The following is a 7726-nucleotide window of genomic DNA, read 5'->3' as shown; positions in this document are numbered from 1 at the left end:
ATGAGCTGAAGGCCACTGTCAAAGAAACCTGGCTTCCATACCACCTCAGCAGTGCCACAAACTGATCACCTCCATGCCACGCCGAATTGAGGCAGTAATTAAAGCAAAAGGAGCCCCTACCAAGTATTGAGTACATGTAAAGTAAATGAACATACTTTCCAGAAGGCCAACAATTCACTAAAAAATTTTTTTTTTATTGATCTTATGAAGTATTCTAATTTGTTGAGATTGTTAAATGTGAGCCAAAATCATCACAATTAAAAGAACCAAAGACTTAAACTACTTCAGTCTGTGTGCACTGAATTTATTTAATACACGAGTTTCACAATTTGACTTGAATTACTGAAATAAATGAACTTTTCCACGACATTCTAATTTATTGAGATGCACCTGTAAAGCAGTTATTTTGCATTTTATGTAAAAATATCTTTTGGCAGAACCACTTATTAAAAAGGAATATATTTTTTTTACAGAAAAATATGTTAAAAATCACTCCTGATTTTACTTCTGCTTTATTTGTCGCACTGTAAATGGAAGGTCAAGAGGGGTGCACTGCATTGTGGGATACAGCAGCCAAGTGCAGTGCGCACTTTCGTATACTACACATTTTGGCAAATGTAGTATATCATCCAAGTATGTCATGCATATGCAAAATGTGCATACTATATAGAATATATATAGCACGTACTGCAGAAATAGTGTGAGTAGGATGCTAGTATGATATGCAGCATTCACACCATATCATAATTACCGTAATTACTGTATGACATTCCAGGAAGAGCAGTTCATGTCTTTGGACTAGGAATTATGTGTTTCTGTGGCAACACTATTAACACCAAAATGTGTATTTGAGTAATCAAGTAGACAAAACAACAATACAACATGTAACAGCAGTTGTGCAAATGCAATTTTACTAAACTTATAGTTTGTTTAGTGGGACATTAGATTATTAACTCTGTACTAGCTGTATTAAACTGTACTGTATGCCTTTTGTTTATTTTCAGATTATTCTTGCATTATTTAGACATTGACAATAGTCAACTACAGGAATTATTAAGCAGAAACATTTAGAAATAACTGCTTAACTACATCTTACTGCTGAAGCCGTTGCCATTTTGAGTGTTTCCGCATGACACTGCAGTGGTCATGTTATACAAGACTGAGCTTTCCACAAATTAAGCTTTCCAGGTTTACAAGTAATTACAAGTTCTACGAGGACATGAGCACTTTTTACAAGTCAGTATTGCACCATTATGGTAATTCTGACATGCAATGAGCACAAGTATATTCCAAACATTGAGTCTGCACAACAAGTGAAGCATCTTTTTTCACAACAACTGTAGCATTTAATGTCAATAATCCAAAAACTGAGAACATTTTGTAATGGCCCTCATAGAATCTATGTGTGCAGAATTACATTGAGATAATGTTGTAAATAATGTGCAATCAAAAACCGCAAAATTCTGTGGTGTTCCTGCAGAATTTGAACACACGTCATTCACAATATTACCTCAATATCTGAGCTAGTCGTTAATGCCTTATTACACATTAGGACACATGCATTTAAGTATTTTAATATAAAAAATACACATCACCTTTAAGAAAAAGACTAGCCTAAATGATTTAGGTGGCACATTACGATTGTCTTTAAACTTGTCCATAAGCCTGTAGTTGGAGATTGTAGCTTGGACATTACAATAAGAATTTTTTTTTTTTTAAATTATATCCCAATTTAATTGAAACACATGGGCACCAGATCCATGATGAGTGTGTCTGTGGGTTTTTGATTGCGGATTTGATGGTGTGTGTGTATGTGTGTGTGCCTCGGGGAGACAATGAGAGTTATCCGGGAGAGGCACAGAGTCCAAGTGAGACTTGCATCGCCTACCGCTGGATACAACAGGAACTGCAGCTGAATTTCCATTGCCCCGTCTCTATTTCTCTCTCCTATTCTTTTGTCTTTTTGTTTCTCATCTCCTTTATGCCATTTTCCCTCTTCACAGTAACACAGTTAGACAGTCCCATATGGCTGCAATGGGGCAGTTTAGACATGCTGCAGATCCAAACTCTCTCTCTCTCTCTCTGTGTGTGTGTGTGTGTGTGTGTGTGCATGACTGGCTTAATTTTTATGATGGTGCACTGTGCTGTTATGAAAGCCCAGTACGATATCTCAGATGTCAGAGCAGGCCGGCACATTCATAACCTAAGAAGACCATCCGAAAGTACCAGGAAGACTTCATCACAATGTTTAGAAAGAAACCGAACAAACATTCCCCCAACAGAGAGAAACCCTGCAAAAGGAAGAGACAGGGCAGCAGAAAAAGAGATGGAGACAAAGAAGGACAGCAAGCGAGAAGGAGTCAGAAACAGATGTGTTTTCGGTGGAGTGTTGAACAAAGAGCTGGGAGGGGCAGCTATTACACCTCTCAAGGCTGCAGCTCACGCTCCCCAGCACGGCTTGAGACAAAGCACCCAGCCCTCCCGGCTACTGCCGTCACAGAGCCCTCACTGCATCTTAATAGACTGCAACTGCCAATTAATGGCATGTAGCGGCTCGGGATACTATACACTGATGTTCATTATTTTCCTCGTCTTGTCTTGCGCTTCAAAGGCTGAGCTGGGATCAGCATTTTTTCTTTTTCATTATAAAACAAACAAACAAAAAAAGCTTTCAGGATACAATCTGGCAACCATCCAAGCCAATGTGATCGCAGAAAATGGTGTACATTGAATTGTCGTTTAGTCGAGACATTGAACATTCCTCTCTGTCTGATCAATCACAGCTTAATTTTGAAACCGCAGCTCATTAAAAAATTGATTTTTCATTGGCTTATTTTGTATATAATGCTGCATTTATGAACGTGTCTAGCATTGCCCTAATAACCACCCAGAACAACCTAGCAACCACATATCAATGCATTAAACTTATGTCACAACCGTTGTGCTACAGACAAGAATGCTACATCAAATAGCGTGTTATTTTATGATAAACAGTACATTTTAAAAATAGTGCCGTCAAAATTAACGCATGTGATTAAATTTTCAATGTAACGCGTTAACAATATTTAACGCAAAGGGGCTGGCAATCCCATCCTCTTGATTGCTTGATTAAGTTGATACAAAATTTAATCCAAAGTTATGACAACAAAATATGAAGTAAAAAAAAATATCTTTAATTCTTAGAACAAAATATTAGTTGAAACAACAAAAACACTATCTTTGTAATAACTGAAATTCTTAGTTTCAATGAACTCAATTTTAAGGCAACCAGGTTACTTACTTCAAGTCAAACCAACAAATCATTTTATACAGTGTAGGTGTATGTTTCAGAAATATGAATGTACCTCGCATCTGCACCCACATTACCCCTTAGTGTACTTCTTAATCTAGTTCTGGCACACCACACATTTTATTCAGCTGTCCAGTTATCAAAATCTGTGTGGCAAAACTGCATGATGCACTGGACAGCATGGAGCGAATGCATTTACATTATAGTGAAGCACAGACCAGTATCAATTTTAGTGTTAATACGCAACAGTCACTTTTATTTTAGACAGTACACTGAGTTTATTTAATTAAAATTAGTATAAATTGATTTCATTTAGACACAAAATGGTGTGTTTTATTTAACAGAGTGGTGTTTTGTTCTTGAATGAATCGTTTAAATGAATGGTTCAATGACGCATTTGCTTTGATCCTGAGCGAATCAGCATTTTGAAAGAATCGGCTGAATGGATGACTCAATGACTCATTAATCAACACAACTGGATTGACTTGCTGCCACCTACTGGCGATGTAACCTTCATAATTCACGTATCCTATCGTTTCATTTTGTCACTCATTTCATATTTCTGTATTCAAAATGTTTTTGTTTAAAACATTAATCGCATTACATGATGCAACTGTAATTGCTGTATTAACGCATTTACCCCTCAGCAGCATAAACTGTGTAAATACATTTAAAATCAACTTAAGATGCAGTTCTGTGCCAAACTGCAAAGACGGCTTTGGTTGATACTGATTTAATTGGTAACACCTATAATGTCATATTTTTCTAATATTGACTAAATTTATTAAGTTCACTTAAATTAAAAGTTCTTATTTTTTAAAGTCTAATAAAGGTTCAAATTGATAACTCTCAGTTATATTGTAATGTTGAATGGCTATAGTCAATGGTTAAATATATATATATATATATATATATGTCAATATTTAACCACTGACTTTTTTTTTAGATATATAAATAGACATATAGTATTGCTATAAATGATACTTGCCTTCAGTCATAAGAAAGATGCCATTAAACAAATATTTAAAAAAATTTGTCTATATGCTGTTTCTACATTAATTTAAATATTGAATGTGAAATTATTGCAATATAAAAGTATATTTAAACATTTTAATGTTCAGAAAAAAATGCAATTAATTAGTTAATTTTTTTAATCGATTGACAGCACTAAAAAATTATTATTTTCCAAATGTATACCTGCTTACATCTACTCACATAACGCGATATGTGCTATAGCAAAACTCAAATTGTTGTTTACATAATCGCCAAAATGTATTTTATCATATTGTCCAGCTCTTTACTGATCAATGTGGTCTATGAAGCATCATAGGTACAATATAAATTAATAGTATCGGTTTCTCTAAAGCTGCTTTGAAAAGTGCAATAAAAATAAAACTGGCTCGCCCTAACAATATTTAGATTGAAATCATATAGACTAGCACTGAAAGAGGAACCCAAGCCATATCCAGAATATCAGAGACTTGGGTGGCTTTGCACCCTTGCACAAGCAAGCATATCTTCATGATAAACTACAAATCTTGTTCATTTTGTCGCTTCTCTTGCAATTATGTTGCTAAACCAACATTACACGCTTTCTTTTATTTAATTACAGTGGACTAATATTATAGTATTAAAAAGTACATTAAATACCAAGTGGGATACACCCCTACAAGCCTAAATGGGCAAATTCGGTTGATATTAGGCTTCCTTTGGATTGCATGGTTAACAACAGCATTAGCATATGCACTCTCAAACACAACATTTATCTGATGATCAAACCACATTACAGTGTCCTAGAAAGCGAGGAGGTATCCAGAGACCATTTAATTGACTCATAATGATCTTTATAACGGCAGCGACTGCATTTTGCGAAGCTACATTGAGAAGTTAAAAGCATTAGGGACATAAAACAAAATAACACCAGCCCACACGCTTGTTAGAAGCAACGGTTCAGCGAAAGCCTCCAAGAATGAGAGTACCATCATAGATGGAAGATGGAAACCCAGAGGACCAATTCTAGCTAAATGATCCCCCACAGAAAATGCTACAAAAACATTCATAATTGAAGATTAATCATATTTGTGGCTCTGGGCTTATTAAAATTGAACATTGAATGAAATAATGACTGATTAGAAGGTGAGCGATGGGTGACTCTGATGTCCTGATGAACTTTCAAAAGTAGGACTAGACTTCTGTTAGAGTTCCCAAAATAGGTTGTGTTAACGTTTTTATGTAGTATCATTTTGAACACATGACTGCTCAAATTCAAACACTAAAAATATCAAAATGTCATTTTTTACTTCAAAGTGTTTATTTATTCTCAAATACATTTTACCTTACTGCTTTTTCGTGCTTTATACCATTTATTTTGCTTGCTTTCCAGCTGGGCTGCTGAGTTTCTCATGCTTTTTCAAATCTGTCAACAGCTGAATTACAGTAATGCAGCAGTCAATAGTGGCCTGAAGAGGAATGTTTGACCTTTCTTTGTTCATCAGTTTCTCACTATGTCCAACTTTTCAGTTTTGTCCCAGTTGGTAACTGTGTGTCACGGTCCATTAGCCTAAGTTTCCAGACGCCCCAACAGCAGTGACTTCCTTTAAGACAGTCTTCAGCGAGAGCTACTTCAGGGAAACCAAAGGACCCATATCTAATTAAAAATGGGATAATGTCTTACTCTTTCTCTTATCCAATGCAATAAAACACTCCTTGAAAACGCAATACCTCTCTCTCTTTCTCCTTCTACCTTTCTTACTCACTGCATTTAATTTTATTCTATGTTTGTTCAGTGAAAGGCTGCCTTATTATTTGTGAGATTTAGAGATTTCAAAAATCCATATCTCTCCAAATTAATATTTGTGTTTGAGGGGTATAGACCATTTCATGGTAACCAGTTGGGCACTCCAGGGACAACGTCATGGATGATGATGTTTTAGTTTTTTCAGTTTATTTGATTTTTCTCCTTTTAGCACTGAAGATCTGTCACTGTTCAAAAAGACTTTTATTGTAACTATATATGAATCACTCTCAGAGAACAAAGCACTGATGATGTATGTCCATTGTATCCCTTTTGTGCAATTTGCATTTGTAGTAATTAAGCCAAATCAGTATGAACATGTATATTTTGCTTTAGAGTGAATTTTGGGGAAAAAATGTTAGGAAACGTTCCAAGAACACCAGTATTATAAATAAGCATGTACATTTTTTTCTCTCTTAACCTCTTAAGACCCGGCAAAACATTTTAGGAAAAAAATGTGTATTTTTTGATGTCATTACATTGTTTAGAGCATTAAAAAAAAGTAAAAAAAAAAAAAAAAAAGAAAAGATATTTCATTCATAAGTTATGCTACGTCCTTGGTAGAGGACATCGGGACTCAATTTCTTTAAAAAAAATTAAAAGACATGAATGAACATGCATAGGCAAAAACAATAGATTTTTTTTAAATCGCCAATACATTTTTAGTTTTCAGGATTTTTTTTACCAAACTTTGTACAAAGACAATTCTCAACTATGTTATAACAGAATGATTTGATATACCATTTTTCTTCATGCAAAATGTGTGTAAAATGGCCACAAACAGGTTTTCTCATTATATATAATGTATCTATAGCATAAACTAAATCTAATTTGCATATTAATGTGTTTTTGGGGCAACATGTAATGAAAAAAGAAGTGTAATATTGAGAGTAATAATTGACAAGATTTTCATAATAATATATAATATTTCATAGGAATATTGAAATATATTTTCTTTCCCTATTCATTTGTTGTGTCTCCCAAAATGCGTAATAAACATACTTTTAGTCCCGGTGTCCTCATATGAGGACATCTATGAAATCAACCTCCTGTTTCGTAACAGAAAGTCATATTTTGATTTGAAACCCCATAACATTTTCCTGAGATGTTGATTTATGACACACAGTTTAAAAATTAGTCTGATTTAAATGAAATTTACAAAATATTATCATATTTCCATAAGAGTGTCACTAAATTAATATCAGACATTTTTGAAGACCAAGGAGAGGGAGTGGTCATGGTGAAACATCCAAACATTTAGTATCTCTGAAAAGCCCTGAATGTGCTCTGTACACGACATCCAGACTGTGACATGTATAGTCTCAGAGAAATTCACTAAAATATAATGTCCTCATATGAGGATGCAGGTTCTCAGGAGGTTAAATTTGGAAGTAGATCTGTGCAAGATGGACAAATGAATCATATTACAATTTGTTGACAGATATTGTGATTTCAATTCAGTATTTTGGAAAAAGCACTCACTTTCATCAAAACATTTTCAATGTTCAAAAATGTAAAAGACGGAAATAAAATTAGCAGATTTTTAGCAGCTTGATTAACAAAGGTGCCACATTGGGTACCTTTTCAAGCATGCTGCACTCTGATTGGTGAACATCTTTTTAAATGACTCTATAATAATAAAA

The 7726-nt window shown here is 34.5% G+C and overlaps 1 long non-coding RNA gene across 1 annotated transcript in view; it reads right to left on the bottom strand.

Annotated features, from left to right (window-relative positions):
* Positions 1 to 7726, bottom strand: part of LOC107662267 (uncharacterized) — a 95046-nt gene that overhangs the window by 24696 nt on the left and 62624 nt on the right. The gene's annotated exons all lie outside the window — the stretch shown is intronic.

Source organism: Sinocyclocheilus anshuiensis, unplaced genomic scaffold, assembly GCF_001515605.1.
Source record: "Sinocyclocheilus anshuiensis isolate Anshui unplaced genomic scaffold, SAMN03320099.WGS_v1.1 scaffold579, whole genome shotgun sequence".
Lineage (NCBI taxonomy): Eukaryota > Metazoa > Chordata > Actinopteri > Cypriniformes > Cyprinidae > Sinocyclocheilus > Sinocyclocheilus anshuiensis.
This window is presented reverse-complemented; position numbering and strand designations above follow the sequence as displayed.